Raw genomic sequence first — 23247 nt, forward strand, 5'->3', positions numbered from 1 at the left:
TGGACAACACAGACTTAAAAGGACATTGGCAGCTGAGGGCAGGGGTCTTCCTGGACGGGACCCAAGATCAGCTATCCACAGAGGCTTGCCACAACTATGGACTAGAATCAGAGTTGAACTCAAGGCAGGCCAGATGGTGAGTCTGAACCATGATCCATTGAAGTAGAAAAACAGGGGCTTCCCAGTCAAGCAGAGCCATATTGGCCAAAAGTCCAGTCTTCCTTCAAGGTCAAGACTCTGGAAAGTTCCCCCCCCCGCCCCCCCCATAGTTAAATTGAAAGATTAAGATCTCTGGCAGGGACATTCAGCTCTTCCTGACCTCCATTGCAAAGAAGTTTTTCTTCTTTTTTCCGGTCCAGCTGGTGAGCTTCCCAAACAGGTTGAAGGTCAAGTGAAGCAATTTGATCTCATTGTCAAAGAAGACTCAGCACTGCATGGAGATGGCCTCAAAGGAGGAGCTCATTGGCCCCAGTTCCTTGGACAATGCTGACATTGTCTTGGAATTCACCTGGGTGCTAATGGGATCGCTGAAGGAACTGAGGAGCATCTTCAGGAGCAGCTTCTGGTAATGTTTCACCTTTTTAGGAGCCCCGATGGCCATGTTACCCAGGGCCCATATGGATGTCAAGCACAGGGTGCTGTGGACGTGGCTGGCCCCCTCAGTCAGCTTTAGAACTGTGGACTTCCGCATCTTCTTTTTGTAGAGAACTGGGTGACACATGAGTTCTACCAGGCTCGGGAGCAACAACTCCACCAACTTCTGTCTATGATTCTGGTGAGGAGCCATACAATCTTTCTATGTGAATCTTAGTCTCATTCCAGGAAGATCCACGCCTCCTGGTTCCTCAGGCTTTGCAACATCTCCTTGTTCCTGACTCAACTCAGCACCCGCAGGAGGGTTTTAATGGTGAGTCTGTGGACAGTAATCTTGTTCTGCAGGTCTCCAGTCCAAATGATGCTCCAGCTGTCTGATGTCACCAAATACTGCCAGGTAGACGCTGCTGCTAAGCTCCAAAAAGATGTCCTGAAGCTTCTCCTTGCTGTCCAGAGCCATGGTGATCTTGTAGAGAGTACAGACAGTCATAATGGGGTCCACAGCCATCAGGCACCAGAGGTCAGGTTGCTTCCAGGGAACTTTCTTTGCCTGCATTCTGGTTTTCAGAACTTGGAGGATCTTCTAACCAAAGGCAGAATCTTCCCATAACTCAGTGATATTCTTGTTCAGAGGCTGTGGCTGCCTCAGGAGGGAAGTGATGACAGCCTCCAGGTAGGAGTGAGTCAACAGGAGGACAACTTTCCCCAGCTGCCGCCGCACTTCCGGATGAAGCACAGAGGGCAAGTGAGCTCAAGATCTCTAGCACCTTGACTTCCAGTTCACCCCTCCCCCCCAGCAGCTTGAGGGTGGAATTGAGCCACATGATGGCAGCCTTGTCATGGATGAGGCTGGTAGCCCCCAGGCCCTCATAGGTGCTCTGAAGAAGGAAGACGAGCTCCTCCCATTGCGCTTCCTTGTTCATCACCTTGGCGATTTTGGTGGACAGGGAGCAAATTTTGTCCTCTTCCGTGGTTCCCAGCTCATGTTTGAAATCCATTAACATAGGGACCAGGTCTGGGTGTGGATGTCTAAAAGGCAGAAAATGATGTTAATGGTGGACTGGTGGGTCCTCACTTGGGAGTCACAATATGTGGAGCCAGGAGTTCTATAAGAGTGCCAAACTGGCCACATTTCAGGGATATTAGGATGGCAACACACTCCTTGTAGACTTGTAGTTGATAAAGGCTCGGCATGACCGCTTTCTCTCTCTCCCATTCATTCTCTGAGTGAAGCTACTTCTCAAGGAAATGAAATGTTTCCTGGACGCCCTTGTGGTCCATCTTTTTTCAGAAGGCTTTGAGTCAGCTTAATCAAAGTACCCATTGTTGTACAGTGTCTTGACCTGTTTACTGTCCTCTTCTGGAGGAGAAAGAAGAAATATACACTGGACACTCTGGTCTATCAGCTCATGGTTGTTTTCAGGAGTGAAAAGAAACTTCAGTTTGCTGAGGTGCCAGAGTGCCATCATCATCAGACAATGAAGAAGTCAGAGAATACAGAGGTTGTGACTTGAGGATCACCATGAAGAAAGCCGTGAGCTCTGGTTTGTGGCTTGGATGGCCAGGCAGACCTGAATGATGCTCTGGACGAAGGCTAGCTTCAGAGAAACATCCTGGAAGCTGGTAGCATAGTGATGGAGGACATTCTTAGTAATGTCCTTCTCCACATAGAACAAAGGCACCCTTGGGTGATGGTGAGCATCCATGCTGCCATATATTCCCATGAAGGCACCCTTTACCACCTCACTCATCCAGGCACTGATGTGCTATGGATCCTCCCATCTCTTGAAGTTTTTTCTTCAAACTAATGGAGCATGTGGACATATGGTGGTCACCTGACCCTAAGCTCAGAGTCCCAAGCAAAGGATCAATCCATCCCAGTCAAAGTCGTTGCCATAATCAGCCTTATGTAGCAGCTTTGTGAGCTGGGTCTCTACTTTGTCAGCCTCCTGGCCTGTGGCTGGTGGGAAACCAGTGCCCAGTAAAGGAAGACCTTTTCTACTGAGGGGCTCTCGTAGCTTATGATCTGGAGGTTCAACTCCCGGCTCAGACACAGGCTACATGGGATCCCCTGCATCCTCTTGAGGGTGTTTCTCAGAAACTGGATCAGTGTGTCCTCCTGAGTCTTTTGACACCCAGTGTATTGAGTGTGTTCTTTAAGGTATCAATTCAGAGAAGGACTCTCACCTTCCCACAGGTCAGTCATGAAGACAGCAATGGTCTCCAACTTGATTAATTGGAGCATGGCAATCCCATGGCCCCTGCCCCCTTAGGGGACTGAGAGAAACACTAGGAGTCTAGCCAGCAGCTTCTGAGGGACAGGGTGTTCCACTTAGTCATTCCTGTCAACATTCTTATATGATTCTTTTTACTGCCGCTGATTTTTGGCCAGGTTGGTCAGACTGATGCAGATGGACATGAAGGGTTCCATGTATTCTGTCTTCATGATATAATTCAAGTTTCAGCCAAAATTCATTGGTCACCCCACTGACAGAGGCTGTGATGATCCTCACAGTGTCCATGATGACCTTGTGAACCATCTTTCCTTCCAGATCAACCTGGGAATAGTTCTGACAAGTTCATCATTTTTGTACATGGACAGTATGAGTTGTAGGGAGATATATCTCAGGCCCCAACCTCGGATCCTCTCCTGGTAGCCCGAGATGGCCAGCTGCCCGATGACCCGCAGGATGACCAGCTTCACCTTGGCTCGGGAGTCAGCAAGAGCATGTTGTATCATTTTGATAGTCAGGTTCGAGGTCCTTTTAGTTGCCTTGGCCACTTTGAAGTAGAGGGCTACCCAGAGCAGGGTCAGTGTCCCCATGTAGAGAGGTCTCCTTTCCAGTCTGCATTTGTTTCTGGAAAAATTTCATCAGCTCATCAGGGTAAGAGCAGGTCAGACCAATGAAGCATTGGACCACCTCGGTCAGGTTTTCAATGCTTAACTGCTGGAGGGTCAGAGCTTTGGTGCAGACCTGCATGTGCATCTCAGAAAACATGAGGAGAAGCTGTATTGGGGGGCAGCATATTGCTTGAGATGGACAATTTTCAGATCTGCCTCGTGATCTGGGTGATAAAGAGGACCTCCACATTGCTCTGGGACCATGCCAGGAGCAGGACACTATAATCAAATACTTGTTTCCATAGCTCCTCGATGGGCAGCAGAATTCTGAGCATGGGACCAATAAACTTAATCATCCTGAACTGGACCTCGATGCTTTCTTTCCCAGAGCCACGCAGTGACACGAGGACGCTAGGTGAAGGTTTGTTCATCAAGTGCTCTCCAGTCATGATGGGGTCCCAAAACACTTCCACAACACTGTGAAATACCTGGCGCATCTTGACCAGTCTCAAGATGGACATGGTGATGGCTAGGGTGCTCCCTATGTAGGGCATGAACTCGAATACATTAGCACTGGCCAGATTAGACTGTCTAATGTGATGAGGACATAATCATCATTCAGGATCAGGGGCTTGAGATAGTGCTGTAGTTCATACATAAAGAGATCATCTTTGCCAGTGAGTGGTCCTCAGTCTCCACAGCCTCTCGCGTTTCCTTGGCAGCCAGATTCACCAGTGTCTGCACACACTCCTCTTCCAGCTCCCTCTCCTGCTGGAGGACACCCTGAAGAATGGTGTAGATGCTGATCTTCTGCTTGATGGAGATCTCCAGCCGAGGTGGCAGCATGTGACCTCTGCGGCTCTCCTTTGACCTTCTGGATGATAATCATTCTAGTACATTCTGGGGGCATTGTGGACTCCAGATATTTTGACTGCTGATTTAATTGGTTTCCTGGGCATCTTCAGCCATGATGTTCATGGAACTGGCAGCCTAAACCCTTGAAGGAAACATCTCTGGCAGCTTCTGGGTCTGGGTAGCCTGGTGATACCTAGCAACCAGGTGCCAGATGGGCCATGGGAGAAGGAAGGAGGGAGGGAGGGAAGGAAGGAAGGAAGGAAGGAAGGAAGGAAGGAAGGAAGGAAGGAAGGAAGGAAGGAAGGAAGGAAGGAAAGGAAGGAAGGAAAGGAGGCAGCATTTGCTAACAACAGTTCTACCCAACTCCAGATGCATTCCAATTTTTTTTTATAATAGATACTCTCCCTTTCCCCATTTGCCTTTGGTTGAGAGGTCATTCAATTGATGCTTTTATTAAGGACCTTCTACATTTCATGTAGAATATACTGGGAATATACAACACACACAAATGAAACAATCCCCACTTTTCAGTATCTTATTTTTATTGACAGAGACAACTTATACACATAAAGTACATAGAGAATGAATACCTAATAGTTGAGGGATGAGATAGTGGGAATGATATTTTATAAAAGCTGGTCCTTCAGAGAAGTAAAACTCTCTGAATCATAGATGGAGGATGTACAATCCAGGTGTGCAGAATGGTCAGTGCAAAGGCATAGAGATGGGAAATGGAGGGTGAGAAAAGGAGGGGAGAAGGAAATCATTTATCCCTTTCCCTCAATTATTTTTTTCTCTACTCCTGCCAGTCTCATAACCTCACATTTCTTATTAAAAGGTTGGAGGCAGGGGAATGGGTTTTCTCCCAGATAAATGAATTTTATTTTATTAACTAATGTTATGATTCATGTGCTGGAAAGAGCATCTGGCAAAGTGAGATTCACTACTGAAATATTAATGCAGTCCACAAATTTGTTCCAAAAGTCACTGCAAAACTTAATGTTGTATCGGCCTTGCCCACATTCAACCACATTCCTAATCATTCCTACCATTGCCACATATTTCTAGGTTCTAGAGATGATCATTTAACTGTGGAAAACAAACAGGGAGATTACTGACTTAACATAGAGGGAGAGGACATCCCTAAATGATTAGATTAGTTTGAAGATGGTTAAAATAGCTATCATTTAAACCAAGAGGAGATGTGGGCCAACTTGTCTTGCAAGCTCTTTGGGTTTACTTCCTATGCCTTTTCTGGGCATATCACTTAATATCCCTAGGTCACTGTTTCCCTTCTTAAAATAAGATAGTTGGAGTTGACCTTCCACTATTTGTAAATGAGAAGGGGTTAATTTTGACCATCTTGTGGGGGAGGGGTCTTAAGCACAAAGAGAAAGAAGCTAAGAAAAGGGAAAAAAACATGTCTTCAAGCATTCAAGTGACTTATAGAGGGATTAGACTCAAAAGACAGAACTAGTCATGGGGAGGGGAGGGAATGGAAAGCAGCAGATTCAGGAAGATGCATGCTCAATATAAAGAGGTTAAAAAAACTAACAATTATAGCCATCTCAAAGTGGCACGACCTTTCTCAGGATTTTAACTCTCTTCACTAGAGATCTTTGAGCAAAGATTAGATTAAACCTGTAGGCAATACTATGAAGGAGGTTCTTGCTCAGATATGGATTGAACTAGATGATCTCAGAGTCCCCTTTAAACTTTGGGATTCTAGAATTTTCTATTAATCAACTTAATTATATTGCTGGCAAATAGCCACTCAGTGCTAAGGAGAAACAATCTAGGATTATAGTCTGCAATAGGGCAATAAGAGACCAGGGAAGTGGGAGAGCGGTCATGAGGAGGTTTATTAAAGGAGATTTTACAGAGAAGATTCCATTTGATCAGTTTGAAAAAAAAGAGTAGGATTTGGACAAATGAGGTTTTGGGGTGGTGGCAGCAACCTGGTTTGGGAGAATAACTGGGACAAAACCACAGAGACAGGAATAAATATGAAGGACATTCAGGAGACTGATTGGAGGTAATAGGTGTCAACAGGAAGAGAAATTAAGTTGTCAGTGAAGTTGTCAGACCCAGATTGAGGTAGATCTTGAAATCTAAATAGAATAATTAAAAGTAAATAATATATGGGATTGCTTCCATTATTTTTGAGTTAAGATTTCAGGGTAATTCCTGAAGAAATGGTTGTTTCCCCAGTATATCACCATCATTTCTGGTAGGAGTGGTCAAAAACTTACTAGTAGTGTCTTAGTCTTTGTAAAATATCAGAAGTATGTTGGTTGGATTGCCCTCAGGAATGAAAAATTGAGAAAATCAGGGAAACCACATGAGATGTCCCTCACAAGTACATTTTTATGAAATAAAATATAACTGGTATTTTCATTGTCCTTTACAATTTACATTTTCCTCATCTGTTAGGTTACCAGTTACTTCTCCATCAGGAATGGATTTTGAACCTAGATTTGTTCTGACTCCAAGCCCATCAGGCTTTTCAAGATACTATGTCATCTTTCGAATTCAGAATATAGTTTAAGTATAAAAAGAAACAGAGATTCTCTGTGGAAGTGGATGGAGAACTAGCCTCAAGTTTCTAGAAGAACTGGGTTCAAATCCAGTCTCCGATATATTCTGGTTATATAATCTCTCAATGTCCCATTATAGTTTTATAGTCCCAATTATAGTTTTTAATACTATAAATCAAAGCTGCTTATCAGCATTAGTAAAGTGATTTCCTTACTGCAGCCTATCTTCACAGAAGAAATGATACTTTCAAAAAATAAAAGAAACAAAAATCTCCTAAAATAAAAAAAAGGATGCCAAAACTTACTCATTTGAGAAGTTATATATAGTTGTAGAGTTCAGTGCCTCTGAAATCTGAGCATTTTAGTTCACATTCAAGATTGACCCCCAAACCAGCTTCCTTGGCCTTGGGCAAATCACTTCTCTGGGCTGTAGCATCTTCCTCTATTAAAATGGGGACAGTAACCATTGTGTGCTAACTACCCTAAAAAGTTCTCTGTAAACCCCAAAGGATTCTTTAGGTGTGAGCTGCTCTTAGGAGAAACTACACTCAGCTCCCTGCTCCGGATGCTAGCTCACTTTGGAAGTCTGTCCTATCAGTGAGTGGCCCAATTCATGTTCATGGCTTCTGGGCAACTTGTGTGAAGAAGCCAAATAACTCCTACATGCTTCTTCATTAGCACCTTTCCTTCTTGGTCTTAGATGCCCTTGAATCCCCTGCCTCTAATCAGTTACAAGCCTGGTGTAGATGAATTCTTACTGCCTCTCTAGTGATTTTGAGTTTCCTTTTAAGGAGGAGATCAATAAGGATCTCATCTCAAATGCCCTAAGCCCCCACTCTGGCCCACTCCTTCCTCTACTAGGGGCTGGAGCTGCTCCTACACAATTAGTAAAAGAAAAATGTAGGAGACCAGCTCTGGAGGGAGAAAGACCCCTTTAGTGGAGGTCTTCAGACAGAGGCTATGTATGTTATGTGGGAGGCTTCTTGTATAAAGAGACTCATTGTAGAATTGTGAGTGGAGGCTAGGTAGGAAGAAGAAATAGTCTGGCTGCACTCCCATCCCCGGGTTTGAATTATAGCTCATGTTCATGTGTATGCTTTTAGGCTTGCAAAGCACTTTCCTAATAGGAATCATATGAGGTAGCCAGTACCAGAATTAACTATGATTCTAAATTGAGGTTCAGGGAAGTTGTCAGCCAATAAGTAATTAAGAATTCATTTGCCAGTCACTGTGCTAAATGCTGAGAATACAAAGAATACAAAAAATGCCCTTGATTTCCCTTCCAAAGAGGGCATCAATCTGCAAACTACATTCAAACAAACTACATACAGTGTAAAGGAGAGGTAAGCTCAGAGAAGAGCTAGAATTAAAGGGGACCAGAAAAGGTTTCCTACCAGAGGTTGCATTTGAACTGAATCTTAAAGGCAACAAGGAGTTCCAAGAGGAGATGAGGAAGGAGAACATTCCAATTATGGAGGAAGGCCAGGGGAGAGGTCAAGAGGTGGGAACTGGGGTGTTGTGTGAGGGACAGCAATTTGTTTGGAGTTTGAGAGATTTCATGGTGGTGATGCCTGGGGAAAAAAGTTCTGGAAAGTCAGGGAACAAAATATGAGACCTGAGAATGATGGGTGTGACAAGAGACCAAGAGTGATATGGGAAGAACCAGAAGACCTGAAGATACACAAAAAAATCACATAATTTTGCTGAGGCTAACTGATCATTATGAACCTAGACTACTGTAAAATGCAGATGTAGACTGAATCTTTAAAAAAAAAGATTCAATCTGTTCAGTATGATTTTAGTATTATTTCATTAAAGCTGTTTGAAAATTGGAGATTCATGTTTTGTGCAATTTAATGGAAAGGGAATTTATAGTCATGTTCATATTTGAGTTCTGACTCAACCATTTATTAGTGGTATAACCTTGGAAAAAGCCCTCTACCTTTTTGATTCTCAGCTTCCAAACTTGTGAATGGGAATAATAGCACACCATCTGACTTATATATGACACTTACAAAGATGAAATGAAAGAATGGATATAAATTATTTCACACATCATAAAGTGTTATGGTAATGTAACCAAATGGAGAAATTTTGAATGCTGTGGATAAGTTCCCTTACCTAGGCACGAAACTTTCAGGGATGTATACATAGAGGATGAGGTTGACACATGCATTTCCAGAGCTAGCCCAATGGTTAGGAGGCTCTGAAAGAAAACGTAGAAGAGAAGAGATATTAGACTTTAACTATCAAACTGAATGTCTCCAGAGCTGCTGTGCTGACCTCATTAGTGGACAGTCTATCAGCATCATGTTAGGAAACTGAATCACTTGCATTTGAAATGTGTGAAGATCACCTGGCAAGATAAGGTACCTGACAATGAAATCCCTTCTTGAGCCAACCTGACAAGCATTCAACATTCAAACTCTACTGCAGAGAGTACAACTCTGACAGGCTGGCCAAATCCTCTCTCTCTCTCTCTCTCTCTCTCTCTCTCTCTCTCTCTCTCTCTCTCTCTCTCTCTCTCTCTCTCCCCTTTTATTCAATCAAGCAAAAATAGAGGAGTTATATAGATGCAGGGAGAGAGATTTCTTGAAGTCTCTAGTACAGTAAGTTGGGGAAAGGAACAAGTTTGAGGTGCTGAACCCTCTCTACATGCAGGTTTCTTTCCAAAGTCATTTTATCCCTTCAGAGACCACCAACTCTACCTCTCACAGATACAAGAAACATTTGAGTTATCAATCCCCTCCAGTGAGGAGAATCTTATGCAGGGCTTTTGAGCTTTTAGTTAAAACTGTCAGGTGAAAAAACTTCTAACAATGCAATTTAACTTTTCCTACAACTTACAGAATTAGAGAATTGCAAAATTAGAGAGTAACAAAATTAGAGAATAGGTTGTGACTTTTTCAAGGTCACACAGTCCATATGTATCAGACATACAATGAATTTTTAGGGCAGTTAACTGGCACAGTGGCCTTGGAGTCAGGAGGACAGGAGTTCAAATCCAGTCTGACAATTGGGCAAGTCACTTAATCCTGATTGCCTTCCCTCCTGGGGATCTCCAATCATCTTGATTCATATCTGGCCACTGGACCCAGATGGCTCTAAAGGAGAAAGTGAGGCTGGTGACGTGCTTGTCTTGGCGTCCTGATGTCATGGTCTTTTTAAAGAATGAAGGACAAATATCACAATGAATCATTATCACCCTAAGACTAGTGCTCTCCATCAAATTCCCTCCTAAAGATATATGTAGCCAAGAAACCTACTTCTCTCATCCATCTACTAACTCTTTGCCCCTGTTTATTCCAATCCCACCCTGAAATTTGCACACTATTTCTTCCTGGGTCTCTGTTTTCCTTTTGGGAGTATGGACAAGGCCAGAGCAGGAAGGAGGGCAGCAAGTCTTTATTGCTTTGGTAGGTTGGCCATCACACTCCTTGGCATCTCTCAAATACCTCAAGACACATTGAGTCTCTTCCTGGCCACCCGCAGTCAGGATTGCAGCTGCAGTTCCAGGGACAGCTGGGCATCAAACCAATCACACCAGGGACTCAGGGTTTCCCCCTCTGTGGCCTAAGAGGGAGGATGGTGGTCTGTATTGTTTCCTCATCCGCTAGTAGGAGATTGTGAAGTCCAATTGCAATATATATCCTGCTGGGCTAACAGGATGCCAAAATTTCAGAATGAAAAGCACTGGGTTGATCATCTAAGTTTATTTTGGCAGCTGTGTTATGACTAGATTAGGGAAAGGAGAAACTGGTAGCAGAGACCAATTAGGAGGGGCCTGCAAAAATACAGACTAGAAGTGATAAGGATCTGAACTAGAACAAAGACAAGTGCCTGGAAAGTTGTAGAGTAGGAGTTGGATAGAGGAGATACTGTGGAATGAGGATCAATGTCCTCATCTTTGTTGTTTAATAATGTTTGACTTATTGTGAGCCCATTTGGGGTTTTCTTGGCAGATACCAGAGTGCTTTTCCATTTCCTCTTTCAGTTTATTTTACAGATGAGGAAACTGAGGCAAGTAGGATTAAGTGACTTGGTCAGCATCATATAGCTAGCAAGTGTTTGAGGCCAGATTCAAACTCAGGATGATATCTTCTTTCTTTTCTGTGCCACTTAACTGCCCAAGGATCAATATAACTTTTAACTACTAATTGGATATAGGAGAAAAGGGGAGAGGAAAAGCTCAGAACTCTAAATTGTCTGATATACCACTCACTCACTATTTGGTCTTGAAATTTTCCCTTCTGTGGTCTTCAGTTCCCTTAACTGTAAAAAAAAAAACCCAATTATTGGAAGAGGAAATCATTAGATTAGATTATTCTTATGGTACCTTATACCTCTAAAATCTTGTAATTCAAAGGAAAATCACAGCAACTTTCTCCTCAGGGACTGAGATCTCCAACCACACTCTGATATTCTTTTTCCACTGCTTATACTTTCACCTCTCTAAATGAAACTTACCTGCCTTAGGTCCCAATGCCTCAGAATCCTGCCCTTTGCTACAGAAAATTAGTCCTCCTAAAGTGACTATGAATGTAGATATACTCCAAAATCTCTACGGGGGTGGAGGGGGGACTTCCAGTCAAGATGGCAGAGAGAAGTCAGGCAATGTGCTAAGGTCTCCTGGCTTTTCCTCAGAATTAATATGAAATGAGCCTTTTAACAGAATTCAAATCCACAAAATCCAGAGAAGAGCAAAGGAGGAAAAACATCTACCAACAAGGTCTGTCTCAGGGGAGCCCTGAGCCTGGGGCAGAGAGCAGAGAGCCAGGGCAGGGGTGGTGGGGTGAGATGCATACTAACCTCAGAACAGCTGTAGAGGCTTTTGGTTTTGTAATCAGGCAGGGGAGCTCCAGCAAGGTTGGAGGGAGAGTTCCAGCAGGAGAGCTCCAGCATGGCTAGACATCAATCTGGCTGCCCAGGCCTGTATTTTCAGCAGTCCCCAAGTTTCCAGTAGAGCACCCTCCCCATCCTGAAGTGAGAGAGGGGCTCTTCCCAAAACAAATACAGTAACATCCCCACCCCCAGGCTCAGGTGTGGACAGCAGAGTTCTCTCAGTACTGAGTGAATAATAAGATTAACTACATAGCCTGAGGGCCCATCCCACATTGTTCAAGGATAAGTCAGACCCTCCCACCCCGGCCCCCAGGCCCAAGGACTGGGCAACAAATCAAGGTTACAGACACTCCAGAGAAAGTCTGTAGCAGAAGGTGGCTAGGTGGTCCAGTGGATAGAGCACTGGAGTCAGGATTATCTGAGTTCAAATCTGGTCTGGTCTCAGACACTTTTCCTGATGAAAAGACCAGAGCTAAATAGAAAATGTGGACTTCAAATAGGAGACTCAAGAGACACATGAAAAGGTAAAAAAGGGAAAAGAAAAAAACATTGTTATCCATTAAAGATGAATTGGCTATGTCTTCACCTGAGAAAAAGATTTTCATAACTCTTGAAAATTGTAACTCTCTTAGAAAGAATAAACTTAGCCAGAAGTAATGGACAGTCACGATTCTGATAGAATGATTTAAAAATAGTATCTCCTTAAAGGGGGGGGGACAGTAAAGAGACAAGAGGATGGAGGAGATTGCATGGGGTAAATCAAATTACATGAGGAGATGGAAAGGATTTATTGCAATAGAGGGGAAGAAAGGGAGGAGGTGAAAGCCACCTGAATCTTTCATCAGGTTTGACTCAAAGGAGGATTAACACACTATATTCAGTTAAGTAACTTATTAACCTTTCAGATATTAAAAGGGGAAAAGGAGTGGGGGGAAGAAAAGGGGAACTAATAGAAGGAAGGGAAGGAAGAAGAGGCAAAGGGAAAGGGGAAAGAGGGGAGGGGGATGGATGTTAAGGGGGCAAATGCACTCAAGGCGGTGGTATTCAGAAGTAAAATGCTGAGGAATATGGATAAAGTATAAAAAAGGGGGGAAATACATAGAGGGAAGATAACATGGAGGGCAATAAAGAGTATAACTTTGAGAATGGAATGAACTCCCCCATAAAGTGTAAGTGAATAGCAGAGTAGATTAAAAAACATAATCTTACAATATGCTGCTTACAAGAAACTCATTTGAAGCAGAGAGAAACATACAGAGTAAATGTAAAAGGTTGGAGCAGAATATATTTTGCTTTAGCTGAAGTGAAGAAGGCAGGGGTAGCAATCCTTATCTCAGACAAAGCAGCTGCAAAAATAGATTTCATTAAAAGAGATACACCATAAAATAAGGAAGTTAAGGAGGTAAATTAGAATGTTAGAAAATCTAGATATGATAGACCTATGGAAGAAATTGAATGGGGATAGAAAAGAATATACTTTTTTTTTCTGCAGTACGTGGCACTTATAAAAAAAAATGACCATGTACTATGGCATAAAAACCTTCTAATCAAATGCAGAAAGGCAAAAATAGTGAATACTGCCTTCTCAGATCATAATACAATAAAAATTACATGCAATAAAAGGGCCCATGGAGAGATGAACCTAAAATTAATTGGAAACTGAATACCCTCATTTTAAAGAATAAGTGAATCAAACAAATTATAGAGAGAATTCATGATTTCATCCTTGATAATGACAATAACAATACAACATACCAAAATTTATGGGCTACAACCAAGGCAGTGACTAGGGGATATATTATATCTTTAATTGCTTACATGAATAAAATAGAGAAGGAGGAAATCAATGAACTACGCATACAACTAAAAAAATTAGAGAAAGAACAAATCAAAATCCCCCAATTAAATATCAAATTAGAAATTATAAAAATTAAAGGAGAAATTAGTAAAATTGAAAGGAAGAAAACTTTGAACTAAAAAAATTAGAGAAAGAACAAATCAAAAACCCCCAATTAAATACCAAATTAGAAATTCTAAAAATTAAAGGAGAAATTAGCAAAATTGAATGCAAGAAAACTATTGAATTAATAAATTGGCTTTATGAAAAAAATAAAATTGATAAACCTTTGGTTAATTTAATTTAAAAAAAGAAAACTAAATTACCAGTATCTTAAATGAAAAAAGATTAACTCACCACCAATGAGGAGAAAATAATTTGGAATTATTTTGCCCAACTGTATGCCACTAAATTTGATAATCTAAGTGAAATGGATGAATATTTGCAAAAATATAAATTGTTCAGATTAAGTGTAAAGGAAATTAAATACCTAAATAACCTGATCTCAGAAAAAGAAATTCAACAAGCCACATTAAATTTCCTAAGAAAAAATTCCCCATGGTCAGATGAATTCACAAATCAATTCTATCAAACATTTAAGGAACAATTGGTTCCAATTCTATATAAACTCTTTGGAAAAAACAGGTGAAGTTCGAGCTCTGTTTAACTCCTTCTATGACACTATTATGGTGCTGATAAACTGATTAAACCAGGAAGAGTCAAAACAGAGAAAGAAAATTATAGACTAATTTCCCTAATGAATATGGATGCAAAAATCTTAAATAAAATCTTAGCAAAGTGATTACAGCCAAGTTATCACACTATGACCAAGTAGCATTTATCCCAGGAATGAAAGATTGGTTCAATATTAGGAAAACTGTTAGGTTTGTTATTAATGTAGTCAATTATCCTAACAAATTATACGATTTTCTCAATAGATGCTGAAAAAGTCTTTGATAAAATACAACACCCATTCCTACTAAAAACCCTAGAGAGCATAGGAATAAATGGATTGTTCCTTAGAATGATTAGCAGTATCTATTTGAAACCATAAACAAGCTTTATATGCAATAGGGATAAGCTAGAGTCATTCCCAATAACATCAGGGGTGAAAAAAGGATGCCCTTTATCACCACTACTCTTCAATATTGTATTAGAAATGTTACCTTCAGAAATAAGAGAAGATACAAAATTGAAGGAATTAGAATTGGGAAGGAAGAGACAAAACTTTCACCCTTTACAGATGACAGGATGGTATACCTAGAGAATCCCAGAAAATCATCTAAAGAACTACTAGGAAAAAAGGAGCAACTTTAGCAAAGTCACAGGAAATAAAATAAACCCTCATAAAGCTTCAGTATTTCTATAAATAGCAAGATACAGCAGCAGGAGCTAGAAAGAGAAATTCCATTTAAAGAAAATTCAGACAATATAAAATACTTGGTAGTATACCTGACAAGGCAGACCCAGAAACTCTATGAAAACAACTTTATCAACTCTTCACACAATTAAAATCAGATTTAAATAACTGGACAAGTATCAAGTGCTCATGGATAAGTCAAGCTAATAAAATAAAAATGTCAATTGTACCTAAATTAATCTACTTATTTAGTGCCTTATCAATGAAAGTTCCAAAAAATTACTTTAGTGAGCTAGAAGAAATTGTAGGTAAATTCATATGGAGAAACAAGTCAAGAATATCCAGAGATTTAATGAAAAAAAAAGTACAGAACAAGGTGACTTAGCCCTACCAGATCTAAAATTATACTATGAAGTATCAGTCATCAAAACTGTCTGGTATTAGCTAAGAAACAGAGTGGTGGATCAGTGTAATGGGTGCAGATTAGGTACAAAAGAGACAGCAGGAAACGATTATAGTAATCTGCTGCTTGATAAACCCAAAGAGTCCAGCTTCTGAGATAAGAACTCTCTCTTCGATAAAACTGTTGGGAAAATTAGAAGTTAGTATGGCAGAAACTTGGATTAGACCAACACCTCACACCCTATAACAAGAGAAGATCAAAATGGATATAGGATTTAGACATAAAAGACATTTTTTACATGAAGTATTATATTTCAGCGATTTATGTACAATCTTATCAATTGGATGTTAAACAAACAAAACCTATAATTGTTTTATTTTTCTTTACCTGAAAAGCATTGAACCACTGATTGTATAACTACAATAATTTCCCCTCAGAGTACTGGATATCATTTCTTAAGTTGTAAGCAGAGAGAGAGAGCGAGAGCGAGAGCGAGAGCGAGAGCGAGAGAGAGAGAGAGAGAGAGAGAGAGAGAGAGAGAGAGAGAGAGATTCTGTAGTAAAATTCTATGGATAAAAGACATAAAATGGAAAGCATCTAATAATAAGCAATGGAAAGAGTGACTGTATATATATACATATATATATATATGTATATATATACAAAACCTGCATTGATAAGGCTGAAAATATTTACTGAAGAACTTTTTAATGAGATGCTTCTTGTGCATTCAATTAACTGCATTTAAGTAAATTGACAATAAAATCTGATATTTTTTAGTACTTTCAGATTTTGAATGTTTTCCCTTGAGCCTGACATGTCTAAAAGATAAACAAGTTTCAGAAACAAAAAATTTTAAAGGTATGATTTGAGTATATACATTGAGTACATACATATGTATGTATATATAAAACTTAAATAGAATTCCAGAAATCGTTCTGGTAAAAACAAAGAGAAACCCACCTCTCCATTATAGCTAATAAGAAACATGATCAAGTAGAGAAAGAATCATCCTAGAAACCTAGACAGCCTGGAATATAATTTTTTAAATTTTCTTTAATTTATTTACACATTACTAAAATATTCTTGTTTAAGAGTAAACATAATACTTCCTCTCCCACAAAAAATATAAAACCTCATGAAAAATAAAGTGAAAGAGAAAAAATGTGTTTCAGTCTGTGTTCTGATACCATCAGCTCTGTCTCTGGGGTGGGTCACATTCTCTATCATAAGTCCATCAGAGAAGTTCCTTCCATGTTTTTCCACAGTTGCTGTTGCTGATTGTAATTCCCTCCAATCCATTCTTCCCCACTACCATTTATTATATTCTCTCTCCTTTCACTCTGTCCCTCTTCAAAAATGTGCTGTGGGGCAGTGGACAGAGCACTGGCCCTGGGGCCAAGAGGCCCCAAGCCCACATCCCACCCAGAGACCCAGCAACCACCTGGCCCCATGGTCCCAGACAGACAACCCAATGCCACCACCTTGCAAAAAAGTAAAAAAGAAAATGTGTTATATCTGACTGCCTTCTCCTATGAGCTACCCTCTCCTCTAGGATAATACACTATGACCTACATCCCCCCTCCTCTCCCCCATCCCCCCCATCCCCCTTCTTTCCTTTTTCTTCTAGATGGCTATGCCCCATTGAGTGTGTATGCTGTTTCCTCTCTGAGCCATTTCCAATGAGAATGAAGGTTCCCTCATTCCCCCTTGCCTTCTCCCCTTCCATAAAATTGCAAAAGCTACATGAAATATCTATAAAAGACAATTTTATAAGCAAACTAGATCAAGGAATAGTTTACATGTCAGATCTATGAAAAGAGAAGCAGTTTATGACCAAGGAAGAGATGGAGAATATCATTAAAAACTAATTCGATAATTTTGATAATATTAAAAAGCTTTTGCAGAAACAAAACCACTGTAACCAAGATCAAAAGAAATGTAGCAAATTGGGGAATAATTTTTATAACTAGTATTTCTGACAAAGGACTCATTTTTAAAATAGAGAACTGACTCAAATTTATTTTTTAAAAAAAGCCATTCCCAAATTGACAAATGGTCAAAGGATATGCAAAGGCAATTTACAGATGAGGAAATAAAAGCTATCCATAGTTGTATAAAAAAATCGCTCTAAATCATTACTGACTAGAGAAATGCAAATTAAAACAACTCTAAGGTACTACCTCACACCACTCAGATTGGCCGATATAACCAGAAAGGACAATGTTCAGTATTGAAAGGAATATGGGAAATCTGGGACACTAATACATTGTTGATGGATCTGGAGACTCGTCCAACCTTTCTGGAGAGCAATCTGGAATTACACCCAAAGGGCAATAAAAATGTGCATATAGTTTAATCCAGTAATACCACTACTGATCTATACCCTGAAGAGATCATGCAAAAGGGTAAAAACATCACCTGTACAAAAATATTCATAGCAGCCCTGTTTGTGGTAGCAAAAAAATTGGAAACCAAGTGAATGTCCATCAATTGGGGAATGGCTGAACAAATTGTGGTATATGTATGCTATGGAACACTATTGTTCTATTAGAAACCAAGAGGGATGGGAATTCAGAGAAGCCTAGAAAGACTTGCATGAAGTGATTATGAGCAAGATGAGCAGAACCAGAAGAATATTGCACACCCTAACAGCAACATGGTGGTGATGATCAGTCTTATTGGACTTGCTCATTCAAGCAATACAATAATCAGGGATAATTTTAGAGTACCTGCAATGAAGAATACCCTCTGTACCCAGAGAAAGAACTGTGGAGTTTAAACAAAGATCAAAGTCTATTACCTTCAATTGTTTTTACAAAAAAAGTGTCTTATGTAGTACATAATTTTGCTATCTCTACTATTTCATTTTCTCCTCAAGGATATGATATCTCTCCCAACACATTCATTTTCAATCAATGTATATCATGGAAACAATGTAAAGTTTACCAGACTGCCTTCTGTGGAGGGATAGGGAAGGTAAGGGAGGGTGGAGGAAAAATTGTAAAATTCAAAACTTTACAGAAAATGATGGGTAGAAACTAAATATTAGTTTAAAAAATCTCTACATTGGAAGGGACCCCAGAGCTCATGTATTTGAATCCATTTCTCAAGATGCCCTCATCTTGGTAGAGAAGCAATTCCATGAAAAAAAGAACCTTGAATTTGGAATCATACATCCTGACTTTGAATCCTGGCTTTGCTACTTCCTAACTGGATAAACTTGACTGCACCCCTCTGGACCTTAGTTTTCTAATCTGTATCATGAAGAGAATGGGTTAGATAACCTTTAAAGTGCCTCCCAGAGCTAGATGTTATCCATAAGTTCTGTCCCCAAGAATCAAGTCTAGCCTAGCTCTTTAGCCCTTTCCATTTTGGTTTCTTAAATGGAGGCCTTCCTTTCTGTCTACTCTTCCTTTTTCTTATAACTCTTGTTTTCCCTCCATTTGAACCATGCCCAGCACATTGATTTTTTTCCAAGTTGGCTCTCCTTTGTTTTTATTGCCCAAGTTCTTAATGTCTCTAGTTTCCACTTGCATTTCTATCTTCCTTAGTCATTGCACCACCACTCAGCCTGACATCCTCCCTGGATTGATTTAATAGTCTGTTTATGCCTTCTCACACTCTCTGATCAGACACAATCCCACACTGGTGACTGGGATAGGCAAGGGGAAACCCATGGCAACAAAAGGCCACATGGGGTGTTTGAGAATGGAGCCACTCAGCTGGGGAAATGCATGAGTGGTTTAGTGGTAGAGTAAGCTAACATGTTTTAGTAGGAGCACATTCCAGCCCCAGTTAGGAAAACATGTGTTAGCCATAGGTCATAAAGCAATCACAGATGTCACTAAGCTGATCACCAAAGGAATGGTATTGGCAGCTTGAAAGCTATTATGGAGGAGGCCAGAGTCAGTCACATGGCTTGTGGCTGCTCATAGCGCAAATCTGTGAGCTAGAGGGAAAATTGAAAGGGCCCAGTATTCTTGTATTCAAACCCATTTCTTGAGATGCCTTCAACCTCTGTAAAGAAGCAGTTCTGTAGCAAAAGAACCCTGAACTTGGCATTATAAAACCTGACCCTGAATCCTGATTTTGCTACCTCCTAACTAGATAAACTTGAGCAAGTTATTGTGTCCCTTTGGGTTATGATTTTCTGATCTGTAACATGAAGAGAATAGACTAGATGACTCCAGTCAGAGCCAGGACCAATAAGGTTAGGTACACGGAAGAGTTCTTGCAAGTTCTCCCATCCCCCCAAAAGGAAACAAAAAAATAGTCCAAGGAGGAAAAATGGAAAAGCACCAACCCATTCTTGAAACTTTTTAATTCTGAAGAAACATTAAAAATATTGTTCAGGATAGTATTTACAATCATGGACTAATGTCAAGCTGCTAAGTCCATATGCCCTAGAGATAAGACTGAGGAATATAGACAGGATTGTTTGCTATAGTTGATGATGTGACCTGGCCTGTTTGCCTCACCTTTAAAAGGGAAAATAGTTCTATGAGATGGTATAAGTTTTCCACACCACAAGAGGAGCTCATGTCTCAAGCTCCCAAGCTTGAGTTTATTTAAGGACATTGGATCTGTCTCCAACAATGCCAGAGAAGGAATTTGCTCAATCTTTATTGGAAAGGCAACGTGCAAACAAAAATGTAAATTAACGCCCCCCCCCAAAAAAGAAAGAAAAGGCAATGTAGTCTGGAAGAGAAAAACTCTGGATGTGGACTCAAGAAGATGTAAGTTGAATTCTTAGCTCAGAAATTTACGGGTTGAGGGGACTCAGTCAAATCACTTTATCTCTGGGAGTCTCAATTCCCTTATTATAAAATGGGGATAATATTATTTTTAATATAATATTATCTCTCTTAACTTTAAATGCAAAATGGTGGTCATATATCACATACTAGGAGATGAAGAAGGATTGGGATTCAGGAAATGTGAAAGTTTGCAGTCATATTTGTAGTGGGTGTTAAAACTTTCACTTCAAATCTTTAATACCTCTTATATTCTAAGGGTTAAGAATACAAATTAAAGAAAAAGTTGTCTTTGTGCGCCTGGAGCTTACAATCTAAAGATATACCAAAGGAAAGCGTAAAAGTTGGGTGGGGGATTTACCAAGTGCAAGGGCAATCTTGTTTCATGCAGTTGAAACACAGCAGAATTTTAAAGGAAAAAATGGACCCTATTACTACTAGTGTTCTTTAATTTTATGAAGTAATTAAACAAAGAAATGGCATTAGTACTTCAACCCCACAACTATGACTCCCAAAAGATGTATAATATGCATAGCAATCAAACTTTGATAAAAACCTTTTAGGTAGATGGACTAAACTGGGTTGAAAGTAAACAACAGGCCTAACCCATAAGTGAGTTGGGGGAATGTTTACAACATGTAAGTTCACACTTTCCCTAGCAGAATGAGCAGATGAAAACAGTTTTTTTCCAACTGTTACAAAAACAACTGAAGCAGGTATTGTAGAGAACTTAGAGTTTGATCAGATATTGAAGACCTCCAAGATAATCCATTGCATTGTGGGCTACCACAGGTCATCTTGACTTTTGGCAATTCATCTGTAAGAAAAAAGGAAATCAATGACTATGCCCCTTGATTTCATCTATTTTCTATTTATTCATTTGTTTGTTTGCTTGTTTATTTGTTCATTTATTCATTTATTCATTCATTCATTCATTCATTCATTCATTCATTTATTTATTTTTAGGGTTTTGCAAGGCAAATGGGGTTAATTGGCTTGCCCAAGACCACACAGCTAGGTAATTATTAAGTGTCTGAGACCAGATTTGAACTCAGTTACTCCTGACTCCAGGGTCAATGCTCTATCCACTGTACCACCTAGCTGCCCCTTCAACTTCATTTAAATCCAATTCACACAAGAGTCAAGACACCACCCCATTATGCCACTAGTCCTTCCAAAATGAACACTTAATTTCTATGGAAACTCATTGATCCTCTTCAAAAATGAAAATTAACAAACAACAGAATCTCTATGGGGGAAAAAAATCATCTGTTAATTTGTTGATTGTCCTAACTTGGATTAAAGCAAATTTTTTGGCAATGTTTCAGGGCTTTTCTGTAAAAGTCCAATTCAATGAATTTGTATCATTTTATCTACTAAATACAAAGCATTACATTTGTGAATAGAATGCTGGGTTTGAAGTCAAGAAGATCCGAGTTTAAATTCTTTCTCTGAGAGTTAGAGTTGTGTGACCTTTTGCATGTTAGTTAACCTTATGAACCTTAGTTACAAAATTTCAAAAACAACTTAAACTGTCTTCCTCACATCAGGTTACTTTTTGAAAGTAAATAAAATATCTGAAAAGATGAGGAATCATGACAAAGATTTCAAAATGAATTTGAAAGTGTTTGAGGGTGTGTCAATGCTATGAAATCTTCAATAGGAATTTCAGTTGAAAATCTTTTGACTGTTTCCTTTTTCTAACTTGATCATCACATGTTCAGTGCCATTTCTGAAAAATTTCCTTAAAAGTAGTCACACATATAACCAAGATGACTGAGTAAAGGCAGGGACCCCTGTGAGTTCTCCCTCAAATCACTCCAAATATCTTAAAATAATAACTAAATTTTAGAGTGGATGAACCCATAAAAAGACTGAGGGAGACAATTTTCCAGCCCAAGACAACTTGGAAGATCTGTGGGAAGGTCTGTGATACTGGTTTTAGAAAGGACCTCAGTGCAGCCTGGGCCACCCCAAAGTCAACTGACTCCAGGCATTCAGAACAGCCCACAGGGCATGTGGGTCCCTGGGAATGCCTAGGTCCTTGGCAATGGGGGTGGTTTCCAGACCTCTCATCCCAAGGATTGCCAAGGATAATTGGGAAGAGGAACAGGAAAACTCTGCCATACCAGAGTGAGAGTGGAGCCCAGTCCAGCACAAACCATAGCACAGATCTAGTCCCTTAAGGACTAGGAGCAGACCTGGGACCACCTGGCTTCTAGAGCACTCAGCCCATAGACAGTAAGGTGGTTAGGAGAGATTACAGAGGTCTCTTTGCTCTCCCTGTGATCCAGGTTGCAGTCTGGGGCTCCAGTATAAAGAAAAGGAGCAGAAACATAACAGAGCAGAGCAGGGACCCTCATTACAGCTCCAAGGCAGATGGGAGTGCTTGTGGTCATTCACAAACCCCAAAGCCCAGGCCAGGAGAGCAGTCAGAACCTCTCATAAGAACTTGAAGGAACTGAGACCCCTGGGAGAAGGAGGGGTGTCCCTGAGAATAGCTGCAAAAATTCTCAAGAGCTTGGGACAGTGTTTCCTCCACCCTGGAAGCAGAGCCTTACCTTATCAGTTACAATCAAGTCAAAAGCTGACGAAATGAGCAAACAGAAGAAAAAAATCCAACCATAGACAATAGCTTTCGTCCCATAGGAGGATCAAAACATACACTCATTACATGAAGTTGAAGCTTCTGTATCCAAAGCCTCCAGGAAAATAGGAATTGGTCTCAGATTATAAACTAAAAAAAAATTTTTGAAGATTAAGTAAGAGGAAGGGGAAACGATGGGAAGAGAAATGAGAGTGATATAGGAAAATCATGAAAACCAAGTAAGCACCTTGGTGAAGTAGATAGAAAAAAGAAAAACATATTAAAAACCAGTTTGGGTCAAATGGAAAACAATAGTCCAAAAGGTCACTGAGAATACTTTAAAAAGCAGAATTGAACAGATGGAAAAGAAGATACAGTAGCTCTCTAAAGAAAATAATTCCTTCAAATGTAGAATGGAGCTAAGGGAAGTTGATGACTGCAAGAAATCAAGAAACAATAAAAAAAATCAAAGGAATGAAAAGCTAGAAGCAAATGTGAACTCTCTAATTGTAAAACCAATTTAGCTTGAAAACAGATCTAGGAGAGATAATTTAACTTATCTTTTTTTTTTCTTGCAGGGCAATGGGGTTAAGTGACTAGCCCAAGTTCACACAGCTAGGCAATGATTAAATG

General features: G+C 40.1%; 1 pseudogene; it reads right to left on the reverse strand.

Moving 5' to 3' along the window:
- Nucleotides 1–304: 304 nt before the first annotated feature.
- On the reverse strand, nt 305–4282 carry LOC141522670 (maestro heat-like repeat-containing protein family member 2A; annotated as a pseudogene).
- Nucleotides 4283–23247: the final 18965 nt, after the last annotated feature.

Source organism: Macrotis lagotis, chromosome 4 (genome assembly GCF_037893015.1).
Source record: "Macrotis lagotis isolate mMagLag1 chromosome 4, bilby.v1.9.chrom.fasta, whole genome shotgun sequence".
NCBI classification, from domain to species: Eukaryota; Metazoa; Chordata; class Mammalia; order Peramelemorphia; family Peramelidae; genus Macrotis; species Macrotis lagotis.